A 17,381-nucleotide genomic window follows, 5' to 3' on the forward strand; every position below is an offset into this window, starting at 1 on the left:
GTCCAATTCAACATATGGTTCTTACCCGTCATCGGAAAACTGACCTTTAGGCGTCAGCCTCCTGTCTTAGGTTGATACCACTGCAATTGAATCATACCCGTCACTGACTACCGGTCCAGCATACAGCCATACTTGTGGATAGGTCTATGCACCAGTGGGGGGGTGAGGTTCTTTGCCTCACCTCTGTTGGCCCCCAAATTTGGCCTTGGTGCCAGTGGGGGAGTGAGGTTAATGTGGCTTATGGACCGTGCCTGGTAGGTTGTCCAATTCAACATATGGTTCTTACCCGTCATTGGAAAACTGACCTTTAGGCGTCAGCCTCCTGTCTTAGGTTGATACCACTGCAATTGTATCATACCCGTCACTGACTACCGGTCCAGCATAAGCCATTGGCCCCCAAATTTTAGACCATCACTAGCAGAAGGGAGGAGGATACAGAAATGCCACGACACCAAGCCAATTGACGGCTCCTTGGGAAAAATTGCATCACTGGTGACACCATCAGCAAAGATATGCCAGCATTACCACAATTCGCTGCACCAAACGATAGTTACATAGTCGAGGCAAGTTCTGCAAGCAGTTCAAAGCAGAGGAATCTATCAATATGTCCATTTCCTCCCAAAATCCGTTTCCTCCCAAAGTAAGTTGACTCCTTGATTGAGCATTACTTGTTGAGTTATATTCATTGATGCATCAGTTTATACAGCTTACTGTGATAGCTAGTGGGCGCATTAGGATTGATGTTATTTGTTAACGTCAAACCTAATTGATCTAGGACATCTCGTCCCCATAAATTTATAGGAAGATGATCCAATACATATGGCTGTATAGTTCCTTCACATCCTTCAGGATCCTTCCAATCTAATATCATAGAACTTCTATGGGGATTAGTCGCCACTCCTAGGCCTCGAAGCGTTTGAGTGGCTTGTTGTAATGGCCAATGTTTTGGCCATTCTTGACGAGATATGATGCTAAGGTCAGCTCCTGTGTCCAGTAGCCCATTAAACTCATGACCTTGAATATTTAGTTTTAGCATTGGGCGAGAATCTAAATTTAAAGACAACATAGCCCAATCTACACCTGTGGAGCCTAATCCCCTGGAACCTCTTTCTACACTATGACTAGGAAATTTATTATGTAGGCTGGGTATTATTAACAACTGTGCTATTCTATCTCCAGGTGAAATTACTGATATACCTCTTGGAGAACTAGCTATAATTTTTATTTCACCTACATAATCGGGATCAATTACCCCAGGACTTACCATAAGTCCTTTTAATGTAGATGAACTACGTCCCAATAATAAGCCTACTGTTCCTTGGGGAAGAGGTCCTTTTACTCCTGTGGGAATGATTTGAACTCCCATCTCTGGAGTTAATACTGCTCTGGCAGAGGCGCAGATGTCCAACCCTGCGCTCCCTCGGGTTTGTCTGATGAGGGATTTAATGGACAATGTGTCCTGGGCACTAGCCTGATGGTGTTGCTGGGTTCCTCCACTGCCCCGTAGATTTGTGGTTGTGGGCCCCGGGGCATTGGGCCCCCCTGTCCGTTTTTTGGCAATGGAGCCTGATGCCTTTCTCCACGATATCTTGGATAAATACCTGGTCTTTGTCCATTTTTTGATAAGGTAGTACCTTCTATGGTGGTTTGAGAACGGCATTCATTAGCCCAATGTCTCCCTCTACGGCATCGTGGGCAAATACCCGGTATTCTATTCCTTTGATACCTACTTTTGTTAAACCCTCCTCCTATGGGGCAATTCCTTTTAAAATGTCCTGTTTGTTCACAATCATAGCATGTTTTTGGCCTGGCATCTAAAGCCTGTTGTACTGCAGCTGCCAAGACCTGCCCTTGTTCATTAATATCTCTACATAATTTAATATATGTGTTTAAATCTTCATGTCTCCATGGTCTAATAACCTCTCTGCAGCAACGATTTGCTTGGTCATAAGCCAGTTGTTTTATTAATGGCATTGCTTGTTCTGTATCCCCAAAAATTTTGGCAGCCGTTTGAATTAGCCTATCTACAAAGTCAGCGTAAGGTTCATTAGCTCTCTGTATTACCTTAGATAGCTGACCTTGTAAATCTCCATGTCCTTGTAAAGTCTTCCATGCCCTAACTGCGTCTGCAGCAATTTGTGCATATATAGCAGGATCATATTCAATTTGTTGCCGTTGACCCTCATAAGGTCCTTTTCCTAACAACATATCTAGATTTCTTTGAGGGTAACCGGCTGCTGCATTTCGCCTAGCTGTCTCTGTGCAAAATTCCTCATTGGCAACCTTCCATAACAAATATTGTCCTCCATTTAGTACAGATTTACACATGCTAGCCCAATCTGCTGGTGTCATGTCCAAGTTAGTAATGGACTCGACCATGCTTACCGTGAAGGGAGCTTGGGGACCATAGGTTGTTACAGCCTCCTTTAACTGCTTCACTGTTTTAAAATCTAAAGCACGGTGAATTCGCTGCCCTCCTGCCTGTTCAAGTACAGGACATGCTAATCTTTGAGGTCCTGTCTCAGGATCCCATTTATCAACTACGGGGTTTGAGGGCCACTCAGCTGTCTCCATCGGTGGGGCTGTTGGTTGAATTACGCCCTCTTGTGATAAAACGGAGTTAGTAACAGCCTCCTGTTGTGGCCTTTTTCCTAACAACCCCTTTTCCTTTAAATTTTCTTCCTCTGTCTGACTAGCTCGAGAGACCTTCTCTTTTGCTTGATCTAAAATGTCTTTCTCCATGGTCTGAACCTCTAACAATTTACTTAACGTCTTTTCGGTTTGTTTTTTACTAATTTCTAATCTACTATAAAGATAACGCAACCCAATAAGATAGCACAAAACAAAGCCGAAACTGAATGAAACAAAAACGGAATAAAAAATCATTGTATCAATTTTCTCTTCCTCAGGGCCGACAAACTTCAAACCTTTAGTCAACCATTTTTTCCAGTTTGCCTGAGAAATTTCTAGGGACAGGCAACTTGAAATAAAAACAAAATAAATCAAAACGAGAACATATTGTTTTTTGAAATGGTCACCCATTCTTTCGCTCTTCTTCAGGGGCGAGCAATTTCACTTACCTCCAAGCTTTAGACGTTCCCCGCATGGACCACCAAATGCCGCAGTCTGGCTGGGCACAAATGCCGCAGTCTGGCTGGGCACACAATCACGAGCCACCACACAGCTTGTAGATTCAAACAGCAACTCTTTATTCCCGAACTCACACCAGCCGTCTACAATCACGTTCTGGGGAAATCCACGTTCTCTGCCCAAATCCACCTCCACTGGGCATCTGTCTCCAAAATATACTGTCTGAATCCCGTGAGAACTCAAGGGGAACTCAGGCAGCAGGATACGCCCTATTCCCAGGAGGAATAATCTTAAACCTTAAACCTGGAACCTAAACTGGGAACGCCCTAAACACGATTATCTTAAACCGGGAACACCCTAATCTGCCTTGGTCCTTGAGCAAGGTCACCTACATTCAATGTCGCTGCAACATGTCAGCAACATGGGGTACGCTGGCAAGGAAATTGTCATACCTACTTGGCTAATGGCTCCCAGCAAATAATCATTGCTTAAAAAAATCATATGCACATAACCTAATCTGAACTAAAATTTCACCAAGGAAAACCACAAAAGACCTGTTTTTAAGTACATTTGAACAATGTGATATTGCTGATACTCAAGGACTATTGAAAACCTCAAACCTCTTTCTGTATCATTTAACATGTTCTCATATGCCAAGAATAATTCTGTCCAATTGTTCAAAGAAAATTATGTTTTCTGAAACCTGCCATCTGCACTTGGTTGATAAATCATGGTAAAAAATTTAAAATAATTTCACATATTTGATATCAAACATTTATCCATTAAATATATATTCCTTCAGAGTTCAGAATCTGTGTAAATTATCAATGAAATTTATTTCTTTAGGAGAACCTAACTGGAAATACTGGTTGGTTATGTGGAGGTTGATTAATTTTAGATCACAGTTTTTTTTTTTCTGATGGGCAAAAAAAATTATCACAAGCATACACGTGTATGCACACGCACGCACACACACACACACACATGACTGTATGTGTGTGTGCGTGTGTGTATGTGTGTGTATGAGAGAGAAAGAGAGAGAGAGAGACCTTTTGTAATGTTAATAAATTCAAATTTCCAGGGATAACTATTTTAGGAAGAGGTAGTTTGTTAGCATTTAAAATCTTCTAGATTTCACTTCCTCATGGGTCTCATCTCTTTAATCTGCAGAATAAAGTGTTCATTAGGCTTTTTCAATTTTAGAAGTGAGGTAGCTTTGAAAGAATGATAAACTTGCTTACAGTTACACTGTAAGTTTGAAAGAATGAGAAACTTGCTTACAGTTACACTGTAATAAATATTTCATTGTTACAATCTCAATAAAAGTTTTGATTTCTGAAACCATTCTCAGTAATTCCACCTCAAAACATTTACATACAATTTTTAATTTAACTCACAGTTGTAGCTCTTATTTCTCCAGTACACATTCTTATATGTACTTGTGTCCTTGTAGCAAGTTATATAATTATAAACTTTTATCTTCTACCATACTTTATAGGAAAAAACAGTAAAATAAGCAAGTTTTTTATTTCTTATAACAAAAACATTTGTTATAATCTTATGACAAAATTATTGTATTTTTCTGTGGGTTATTCAGATTTCATTCTATTCTCCAGAAAACTTTCTGTTTCCTGAGTTGTACTATGTAAGTTGGCTAATATTGCAGAACTCTGATTTGACAAAGATCTTATATTAATTTTAAAAAGTCTAAATATAATGAAATTAGATTGAATTCAGAGAATAGATTTATTTAAACCTATGAAGAGTTCTGGTTTCAGTGTCTCATGAAGAAATAGATTTGTGTAGCACTAAATTTGCATGCATAAATAAATATTTTAATATTTTAAATAAAAAATATATAAATTAAATAATATTTTACTTTACATGATCATATTTATAATGTTGAACTTAAAGATTCTCAATATGAAATTTTATTTCATGCTATAAAATGCCTTGCATGGCATATAAAGGATAGCTGGGTGGAGGTTACTGTTTTGGCTTTCCTGTGTTTTTGGATAGTGTGTTAGCATACAATAACAGTGATATTGGCGAGTAATTTGTGACTATATCCCACTGATATTTGATCATACTGGAGCATTATATGAGTTTTCTGGTATGATAGGTTTCATGTACAGATGCCTCCAATTTCAAGATGGTTTGGTAATTTTTTAGTTTATCATAGTGCAAAAAAAAACATATTCAGGAGAAACTTTGCTTTTATTTTTTATCTTTCCTCAAGATTGCACATGCAACGTGATACCATCTCATGATGCTGAGCAGTAGGGAGACACAGTTACCACTCAACCATGTAACCAAGAGAGTAGACCACTGACTCTACAATGTACTATGTTGTTGTTCTTGGTAGATTAGGCATATTAAATGCAAATTCAACTTAATGGTATTTTAAATTTCTGATATGTGTGTTAGACTTCATGTTTTATTGTAAATTGAGGAACATCTGTATATAAATCATCCTAATTTCTCTAGTTCAATTTTTTTTAGATCATTCAGAGTTCCAAAAGGGCAATTTCTACTGGGATGACAGTTATTGATAACACTATCTTGTTTCTACCCCAATTATTAAGTGATATTATCAAAACCTATTATCTAAACTCTTCTGGCTTACTAAAGAGATCTACTTACTGATTTTTAGAAAAGTATCATACATGGGCCCATATTGTAGAAAATCTTCAATCAAGCTATCACTTTAAATTCTTTAAATTTTAAAATAAAAAGAAAACATTTCAGTTATTTTTTGTTGTTGTTTTATAGAATATAGAGTAAGATAGTTCTTTGTGTTTGTGTCCCCTACAAATCACAACAAATTATGGCACAGGTCATTAGTGTTCGATTTACCTTATAAAATTACTTTTGTTAATAATATGAATATCCTCAGAAAATTGTCTAGCCATTGTTTTAAATTTGATGATTTGATGATGGTATTTTTAATTGCAAACTAAACTCTGCTAAAAATTTCTCTTGAATGTAATAGAAAGTAAGAATTTCTAAAATGGTCACTTTGAATGGTACCAAATACCAGAAAAATTGCAGTGACTTGAAATTATGCCTCCTTATATAATTAAATGAATTGAAAAAATAAATGTGCCTATTTTAGTGCAACTCTAAAACATTTTAAATAATTTCTAAAAATTTTTACATATGACATCTTATAGCTGGAACAACCTAATTATTTTAATATTTCATGTTTAATTTTCAGGTAACATATATCGAGTGTTTATATGGGATCATTTATTCCATATGACACAGGACTTCTGATATTTGTCTCGGTCATAATAAGATAAATTATGCTTAAAAAATAAACCTACTGGGCTGGGGATGTAGCATAGTTGGTAGAGTGCTTGCCTCACATGCACAAAGCCCTGGGTTCAATACCCAGTACCACTAAATAAATAAATAAATAAATAATAACCCCATATTTATGTGGCTTAAGACAACTCAATTTTATTTCCTCTTACACTACATGTTTGGAGTGCAGTGGGTTGCTTTGCACCACTCTTCTAAATTGTCCTCATTGTGAGACACTTGCTAGAAGAGCCTTCATAGCAAAGCTTCTCAACTTTAATATGCATACAAATCATTTATTAAAATTAATATCGATTGACCCTCTTCTTAAGATATTACATGATACTTATTTGTAGAACACAAACGTACGTGAGAAGTAAAAGAAATTACTGAAAACTCTCCAATTTCTAAGAACCCTCAAATTCCTATCACAGAGAAATTAATTTCAGATTCATCCCATTTCATAGATTTCCCATTATATCAAGGTAAAATAAATAGTTCTTCCATAATAGTACATTACTACTCCATTAGTCACCCATGCACTTCAGCAACTAATACTGCATTCAATAGTGAAAATTTCCTTTACAACAGAAAATATTGATCATGACTCCCTAGTTTATATCTTACTTTAATAGACTGTTTCTCAAAGTCTTCCATGTATGAATTAATTGTCTTATATTTCAGACTGAAAGTTATAAAGGAACCTAAAATGTTTTAAATTCACTAAAGTAAATGTGGCACAATAAATCTGTCTCCATGCTAGTGATAGCAACAATAACACAAAAAGTGAATAACAGATATCTATATATCAGCTCATGTCAGGTTAAACACACAGTCTTTCTTTGAATTTTAATGTATGGTCTTATCCATTACTCATTTGACTTCACCACATCATGTGTTAATCATTTACCACCTTTGGATGGTAATCAGAGTTTAAGAAAAATTCCAGCCTCCTGTGAATTTCCTTTCTGTTTTATTATTCCCTACCCTGATGAGATTATATACTTTTTTAGCATAAGAGTTTAATAATTATGGATGGCTTAGAATAGGAAGACAAACAAGTATATTTGGGGGAGAATTAATCAGAAAAAAAATGAAAATTAAGTCCATGATTGGTTTCAAGGAATCAATAAAACTGACCAAATTGTCAAAAAAAAAAATCTAAATACCTAAGTTCATTTTATAATATACCATGTTATCTCAAAAGATTAAAACAAACTTTTATTCACTTACAAAATTTAGTTATTTTACTGCTAAATATGATGGTTTGTTGTTTTGATATTTTATAACCCTTTTAAAATTAAGCTAGGTAGTACATCTCATCTTTTGGACCAGTTCTTCAAACTTCTTTATTTTATCAATATTAGTAGATATGAGGCCAGAAAAGATAACACTTTTGATAACAGTATGGAGAACACTGAAACTTTTCCTTTTATTTTGAGGTGACTGTATTTAGCTTAAACGAGGAGCAAAAATTCTTGCTCAAGTGTACTGGAAATGCATATTCAGATGTCAGCAGAAAAGTCAGGGTAAACTTTATAAAATTGGCAGCCATCCACATACAAATAACAATCAAAAGATGTAACAGGGTAAAGGAAGAGATTATTGTGACAACAGAAGGTCATGAAGAGATCACTTGGATGATTCCTGCAATAGTGGAGTAAAGGAGAAATAAAGTTAACAGAAAATAAACTAAAAGATGAGGGAAGAAATTTGAGGAAAAAAATGAAAAAAAATTGCAATTTCAGAAACCAAGGAAGTGAAAAATTTAATTAATAATATAACGATCAATAGTGCTAAATGGTACAGAAAATTCATGATAAACTAAGATAATTATTTCATTTCTTATTTATTTCAAAATCTGGATTCTAATTCAAAAGAGTCAGTTAGAATGTGAGTTCTGGAGTTAGATAGCTTGGATTGAATCACAACTTCTGCCAATTGCTAGTTCCGGCAATTCTTAGACTTTCTACATTTCCAAATTTATTTTCTTTGGATTAATTTAAATAATCTATTTTAAGCTTTCAAGTTAAGTTTTGCATAGAAAGCCTTCAATAAATACCAGCTTAACAATAATGATTTAATTATTATTATAAGAATAGTTTGTGAAGACAGAAGGAAATCAAGCCAAATTTCAGGGGATTTGGGATTTGAGTGTATTTATAACGCACTGAATGGCTTTTGTATCATACTGTAGCAGTAGAGGGGTAGGTCTATCACACCTGATGGGCTGATAATTTTAAGATAGAGAAATTTATTTTTGTCATTAGGAAACTTTAGAAAGAGGCTCTCTTGAATTTACTTTTTAGTGGACTAAAAAATAAGGGTGCAGTAAAGGAAAGGCTATTCAAGAGGCAAAGTCATCCATGAGAATATCAGAGTCAGAGCTCCAGTGGTAAGGCTGCCCATGGTAAAGGAAACTAAAAGATGCCTATCTGGACCCAGAGGGGAAAAGGAACAGGCATATTTAGATTAGAAAATGGAATGTTTTCTTTCAAATAGCCTCTGTCTCAAAATATAGTAAGAAAAGTAAGGTGCAGAGGAGTAGAAGAGATGGGGTTAATATAGAGAGTACAAAAAATGTTTGGGATGACAATAAATAAAATATTATAGAGATTCACTTAATGATGAATAAATAACTTCCTGGAATTTGAAAGAAAACACAGACAGGGCAGGGATCTAGGCTCTCACCGAAAACACAAGATCCAGATGTAATTTGGCAAGCATTGGATAGACAACAAAAATGAAGTTAAACACACACACACACACACACACAAAATTGTATTTGAACACGATTTAACTCACAGCACTGTAGAAAATGTGTTGGAGGAATGGTTTTGGAACCAGAAAGACTACTCAAGTAGCTAGGTTTATAGAAGAACTAAGTATGCACGGCAGTAAGAACGAAAATGAGAGCAGGGAAAGTGAAATAAATGGCAGGTATATATTTTTCCACTTTAATTCATTCCTGTATTTTACATTCATAAAACACATAACATATCATCAAGACTATGACAATCTCGTGTGAATTTCAAGTACTCCAAAATAAATTCAGTTATAAATTGTATGATTTACTAATTTTCAAATCAAATGAAACTATTATGGTTAAATTTTCTTCACCCAAGAACTGAATCTTCTTATTATGAATAACCTCAACATGAATTGACTACATTGAAGATAGGATTAATTACTATGGTTTGAGGCTATGGAATTGGAAGTTTGGCTTATTTAAGGAGACTGTATTCTGTTATATTTTTACACTAAATTTGACTTCTACCATCCTCAAAATCTATGAGGAAAAAAGGATTCCTAAAAACAGGATCCTGTGTGATTTGATGTTTGTAAAATCCTCATGAAACTACTTTTCTTTTGTCTACTACCTCTGAAATGGGGCTTTTGTTTGCTTGTTTGTCTATTTAAGTTTGGGGCTAGTCCTTAGAATCAAAGCAAACTCATAGGACCAATACATCATTTGAACTTTGCTCTAAAAATGAATGAAATGAAAGTTCTGTTTGTAGAGGAAACCTATGTTTTGTTTACATAGAGGAAAAGGCAACAGAAAATTCTTCCCCAGGGAAAGACATCCCATGTTGATTTATTTCTGCAATAGGAGAAATAATGTAACAGATGTTTCTGTTTGGAATAAAGTATATATTACACACAAATTTAAACCATATACAACTTATCTTTATGGGAGAGTTGTGCATTGTGCTTTTTTGTTTTCATATGTAATTAAAAAGGAGAATGATATTGAAGGTAAACTTTAAAACATCTGTTTTACAGAAAGTAATATGCATAGTGTCCAGTGAATGGGGTAATTTGGTTTCTTGTAAGGATGTTTTGCTTTAGTGAGATGTTACAGAAGTAATGTGGACTTTAGGAGCTAATATTTGTGAACATGTAGAGTAAGAGGAGCCAAATAATTTACAAATAATGTAAACACTAATTTGTGAAGCACACTCTGTATTCTGTAGTGGGTTGGGATGTTGAAATTTTCTGTTTAGATATTTAAAGAGGGTGTGTACCAAATAATGGAGTACATTATTATGCAAGGATTCTTACCTTGGACTAGTTTTCTTACAGCACTTGCTCTTTGTAAAGCAACTTTTGCTTCCTTCATTCCAAATTATAGGATTAGACTGTGCAGCAAGCTCACAGTCAAGCTTTCCCTCTTTCTGGATATATTTTGGTTAGAGCTATGCCAAGTGTATGATGCCCTGTACGTTAGCTACATGTTTAATGCTAGAAAAAGTAGATGAAATAAATCTATTCATGATAAAATAGCCCCGGAATAGTCTTCAGTAATAATTGTCAACTTTATGTTTGTATCTCAAAATATAAAATAGTCCTGTGTGTTTTTCCTACCATTAATTTAATTCATACCCACCAAATTTTGTTTTCAATTTGCATTGGGAGGAATGCATGATGATCTGCCAGTTGTACCCTAAGGTACAGAATAATTCTCTCTACTAAATGAGGAAATTTCTAACTCAAAATCTTTTGCACAGAATCATTTTGCCTTCAGCTTTTTGAAAGCAGGATTTAGGCAAGATCTGTCTTAAGGGCTAAATACTATCTACACATGCCATATTTGATCTTTTGGATTTATTTTTCATGCTAAAGAAGTTATTAATTTCAATAAGAAAATCTGCAGAAAAGACTCTTCATATTCTGAAAACCAAAAGTCAGAAGAAGGAAATAATTTGCTTCACATTGTTTCCTAAGAAAAATGAAACCTTAATTGGGTTTTAAAATAAAAGGAAGAAAACTTTTGAAATGGTCATAATCACAGTCAAAATATTTGCTAGATTTTTAAAATTTAACTGTCCCTTAAATTTAAAAATATATAATAAATGAAAAATTTTGTATTTTATATGATAGCGCTGTTGATTCAATGATAAGTAAAATTGTCAATAGTTCTATGATGAAATCAAATTATTTTCAAACTGCTCAAACGAACCTGATTTATCAGGGCAAAGGTAACAATTGTAATTTGTGATATGCTTTTGATAGTATTAACAAAGAAAATTTTCAAAGAAATCAGTGATTGTTCAAATCCATGAATTTCACAATAGCACACAATTTGCTCACATTTTGGTCTTCTAATATGGATAATGATGCCAATTTTGCCACATTATTATAAGAGATCAATAAAATACTGCATTAAATGAGACCAACAGGCTTTCCTGTTAAGGGGCAGCAATCCAGATTTGAACCTTCACCACATTACTTTTTCTACACATTGACATTCAATTTGTTTTTGAATTTATATCTCACGAAGAGCAGCTACTCTTATTTGTAATGAATCATCAGAATCATTGCTAAAAATGTTTAAACTTGCTAACTGAGATTCACCCCTGAAGTTGTCCTCTAGTTTTTTCTCAGTAGCTAGTGTATCTAAAGGCAAAGAAATATACCCAATATCTGCAAAACTTATCTCTGCTTCCATCAGCAATGTGAATTAGAGCTTTTATTATTATTTGTTCTCAACTCTTGGACCTAAATATCCTTCCATTCTTACATTTGTTGTTTGATTTTCAATTACTAGAGTATAGATTATATGAAGACAGAATGAGATAAGTACAGGTGCAGTTTCTTATTTAAAGCTCGGTGGGGTTTTTCTTTAGTCAAACTATAGCAAATCCTAATAGTTCCAAATAGACGTTATTTGCTAACCTGCATGAGAGCAAAGTGAGTTTTAGCAGCAGGTGATGGCCACAGTATTCCAAGGAGGAATGCATGAGCTGTGGATGAGGGATGGAGCCTGGATAATCTTGCCTTTGTGATGCTGCCCAATTCTGTAAATGACTTCCTCACTTCTTTCAACCCTCTCTACCCAGCCATTGGCTAGTTCATTGTATTTAAATTACCCTATCTCAGCTTCCGGCATGATCAGAACAGTAGTCAGCACTGCTCCACTCATTGTTCCTGCAGTGCTCAGCTCCATAGGAGCCAAGACATAATGGGCCAACATAATGGATGACTGAATTGGAAATAAAAATAAGCTATTTGTTTGAAATTTACCTCCCATTTATTATATACTTCCATAGGAGGTCTCCTAAGAATCTGTAGGGGAGCCTTGTCTGGAAAAGCTGTAGAATATATGTTTATGTACAGAGGATGGAATACACAAGAGATTACCATAGTGTTTCATAGCATTGATTTCTCCCTTCCCTTCTTTCTTTAGTAAGACAGTCTTCAGGAAATTGAAGTGCAAGTCTTATCAATAAACACATGCATCAATAACTACTATTTGTAAGAGAAAGAGTCATGCAGGTACATATATGAATAGACACAAATCACAAATGATAATTGTATTTCCTGTCATTAGGGAATTTGAAACATTCTTCAGCTGTGCAGTGTGCACAAGGTGATCTCATCAAAATAAGTGATTTCTCTCTGTATACCCTGAGTAATCTCAAGATGGAGAGCCCATTGTCTAAAAGATTTCGAATTAAACATTATGAAGGTCTTTTTTCCATATTGGAAAGAACTATTACTTCAAGCATAAGTGCTATTACTGGTAGAAATAATTGTATCTATATTTTACCCCATGAATCATTGAAAACATACTCTATACATGTAACATTATTATTTTTACCTGATGGCCATTCAGCATGCAGCCATCAAAGTGCAAGATGTATGACTGTCCAGATGAATATGAGAAAGCAATGAGCTAGAATAATCTTTCTGCTCAAAGGAATGTCTCTTAAAATTTATGACTCTTAAATGGAAATTAAGGATTATATACAAAAGTTTATAGGAAGAGTTGCCTCTATAGAAAAATGGTTAACATTGATAGACTGAAAACTTTCAGATATTTACTTAAAGTCTCTTACACACACACACACACACACACACACACACACACACCAATCCTTATCAAAGAAACCTGTTCATGAAAACTTGTGAATGCTCTTTAACCATGGAATTTCTTTTTAAAGCTTTTAAACAAGAGAGAAGCTTTACTTGTTCCAAGTATATTAGACATTAATGTAACTCATTTCCATTTATGTTAGAGGATGAGGTAGATTATTACACAACTTATAAACAAACAACAACAACAACAAACTAATATGTATGAAGAAAGACTGGGCTATGAATGTCCATGGCTTCCAGCTATCCACAGCAAAACATAACAATGAAGTACATAAGCCTGGCATGGTGGTGCATGCTTATAATCCCAATGATTTGGAGGGCAGGATGATGGCAAATTCAAGGTCAACATCAACAATTTAACAAGATCTCCAGCAACTTAGAGATACCGTGTCTCAAAATAAAACATTAAAATAAAAAGACTGGGGATGTAGTTTAGTGGTTTAAGAAAGAAGGAAGGAAGGAAGGAAAGAAGGAAGGAAGGAAGGAAGGAAGGAAGGAAGGAAGGAAGGAAGGAAGGAAGGAAGGAAGGAAGGAAGGAGGGAGGGAAGGGAAGGAGGAAGGAATCACACAGTTTTGGGGGGCATTCCAGGTTTTAACCCTGGAAGTTCTATATTCAGTGAATCCGCTTTATATCAGATAACTGAAGTAGCTGGTCACCTTACACAGAATAAGCTACAAAATGACAATAGCTGTTAATTAGAAAATGACAGTATGGAGAAACAGAGAAACAGAGTATAAAAATTATGATAATGGAGCTAAAAATTTTATATACGGAGTCATATGTGTAATAACATATACACAGAAACATGGAAATGACTGAACAAGATGAAGAAAGATTAACTAAGAGTTAGAAACTAGGAAATGAATGAAAAGCCAACAGATTCTGAAGGCAAAATAATAATAGTAATAAACATCAAAACATATGATAGTCTACACCTTAATTAATACCTTCAGATGATGAAGCTCAATTCACATACACAGGTGAAATATTTCAGGACACTCTGATGGTTGAGAGTGTGAACATTGAAGTTGGATTGCCCATAATACAGGCATGAAGAGTATGCATTTAATGAGCTACTCTGTAACAAAATATTCAGAATATAATGTGTTGGTATTCCTGCTTTTTTTTTCCATGTGTCATTGGATATGTGCAAAATTACACTTCTATACTTCACCATTCTCTACTATTACAAAATTTGTCCCAAGGAATTGGATGACATCAAGCAATAGGGAGCATAAATAAGGGTATTATATTATATGTTCTACAATGTATTATATATAGAAATATTATGTTGAATGTTAATACTCACATGTTTTATTAAATATTATTTTGCTTCTGCATTATTTATTTATTTTTTTATTATTGTTTGTAGTACTTAGCAGTCAATCCAGAGCATTCTACAATTGACATACATCCTCAACCCTTTTTTACTTTTTATTTTTGATACACGTTATCTCTAATTTGCCCAAGCTGGCCTTGAACTTGCTATTCTCCTGACTCAGCCTCCAAAGTAGTCTGAATTACAGATGTACACCACTGTACCCAGCTTGCTGTACTTTAAACTATTCTGATAGAGGTATAAGCAGATTCCTGTAGATAGTTCATTTTTAATTCATAGTTATATGGGTTAGCGATTCATAGTATGACCAAAAATCTATCAATAACAGTATCTTTTGTAATACATGATTATATTACTTAAACATTTAAAATTTTCATTTTTTACTTGGGTACAAAATCACTGTTCAATTGAATGTATATGTTCCCAAGTATTATGAGAAAGTCAGTGAACAATGGAATATTAAATTAACAAAACTGATCTACTTTTTCATTGTAGTTTTACCATGTTTATAAACAAATCTGATTCTCTTGAATGAAATAAACAAAATCTTATTCTCTTGAATAAAATTCACTTAAAATGATATGAAAGCTAATGCTGCTTCATTATTTTTATTATGGAATAAAATTTTCAACTATCTAAAGGCTATAAACCATAATTACTGCTGTTCTTAACTTTTATCATCCCTGTGACTTCAATAGATTGTATGGTTTACAAAAGAAAAGAGAATAACACTGCATGCCGAAATACATTGATTTTTAGGTAGAATTAGCATTTAAATCAATAATGTATTTGAATAAAGCTTTTTCTACCAACTTTTTAGATATTTATAAATATATGAATAGTAAATACTTTACAATCTTACTGTAGTGTGATTCTTAAGGAAATGATAAATTCATAACTTTCTAATTATTATAAATTTTGTTGATTTTATACCTTTATTCAAGTTATTGCAAATGTTATGAACACATACATGTGTATAGACAATTAAGTATGGACATATATAATGCATGGACATTAATTTTTATGGCTTCAAAAGTGCTTTTTTCTGTATTAACTTACTATATACAGTTCATAATACTTAAAGTCTGCTAACACTTGAAAAAGATATGAATTTTACAAAGCTATAGAAAATATCTCCAATATGTACACACAAAAAATGAACTTATCAACAATGTTAATAAAGACAGAATCCTAAATTTAAGCTTAGCCTGGTCCTTTTACTTCCTGGGGAGATGGGGAGATAGGGAGCTGGTGTAGAATCATGGCTCCTTCTACAAGTCTATTCAATAGAAATTAGAAAAAAAAGTAGTGAAGTGTGAACCTTAGGTAATTTTCTAGCTTACTGAAGTACACATTTTCGTAATACAAATAGCTTTGAGAAGTACTTGGGATAGATAGCTCTTTGAACTGGTTTAAAAAGAGGGTTGTAATCTGTATCCTGGGATATATGGGTGTAGGCTTCTCAGAGAAAGGTTATATTGGAAGAGAGATTAAATTTCTTTTCTTAGAAGGTACATTAACATCTCCACTTCTTTTGTGAGACAGAAATAAGTAGCAATAACACATTCACATGGGAATTATTTGCATCATATCAAAACAGTGCTATGTTCCTCCTTGAGAAAGAAGCTAATTAAAACAACTGGGCAAGCAAGTATTCACTAGCCTCTCCTCTTCTGGGCATATGCATGATATGGAGTTTATCTTTTATCCTTTGATATTTATGTCAGCCAATCTGAACATTTTCTAATTGTGTAAGGCAGTGGTAGTAAATTGAACTGTTCATCAGTTAATGAATATTACCTAGAATCATCTACCTACATTATAACACCATGTTAGATCATCAAGAGGAAACAAACTGGAGTTTAAAATTAATTTGCTACTCTAGTAACCCATTGGAGATAGCTGAAATATTCAGGGAACATTAACTCTTAGGTAACTTATAATTTGATATCTATGATAATATCAGAGCACCATAAAAATAAGCAGTAAACTAAGCAGTGAAATATGTAAAGAGAATCATACATATGTGTTATATATGGATATATATATATATATATATATATATATATATACACACACACACACACACACACATACATATATAAACAAAATTATATATAAGAAATGCATGGACATATATACATGCATTTGTATTTATATGTGTGTGTGCATGAGAAAAAGGAGTAAGGTTATTTTAAAAATAAAATAAATGAAATAAAAAATAGAAGATGGTATGTTTAGATAGAATGAGTGGAACCATAGGAACCATTAAAGTTCTATTTTGAAGGAACATATTAAATAATGTTTTTAAATTAAAAAGAGAAACTGTATAAAAGTTAAGAATTATAAACATTGGAGAAATATCATCATCAAAATTCCTGGGACACTATGAAGGCAGGTCTAAGAAGAAACTTCATAACATTGAGCCCACACAGTAAGAGGATAGAAAGACAACAAATAAATAGGCTAATATTATATCTCAAGGCCCTAGAAAAAGAACAAATCAACACCACTATCAGTACAAAAAGTTGGTTTATTGAAAGAATAATCAAAATTGATAAACCCTAACCAAACTAACCAAAATAAAGGAAAAAACTATTTAGAATCCATGATGAAAAAGAAAAGATCACCACAGAAACTATTGAAATATACAGGTTTGTCAGAAACTATCTTGAAAATGTATACTTCAATAAGCTAGAAAATCTTGAAGACATTGACAAATTCCTAGAGACATATAACATACCCAGATTGAATGAGGAGGATATCGCA

The sequence above is a fragment of the Marmota flaviventris genome, chromosome 8 (genome assembly GCF_047511675.1).
Source record: "Marmota flaviventris isolate mMarFla1 chromosome 8, mMarFla1.hap1, whole genome shotgun sequence".
Taxonomy (NCBI): domain Eukaryota; kingdom Metazoa; phylum Chordata; class Mammalia; order Rodentia; family Sciuridae; genus Marmota; species Marmota flaviventris.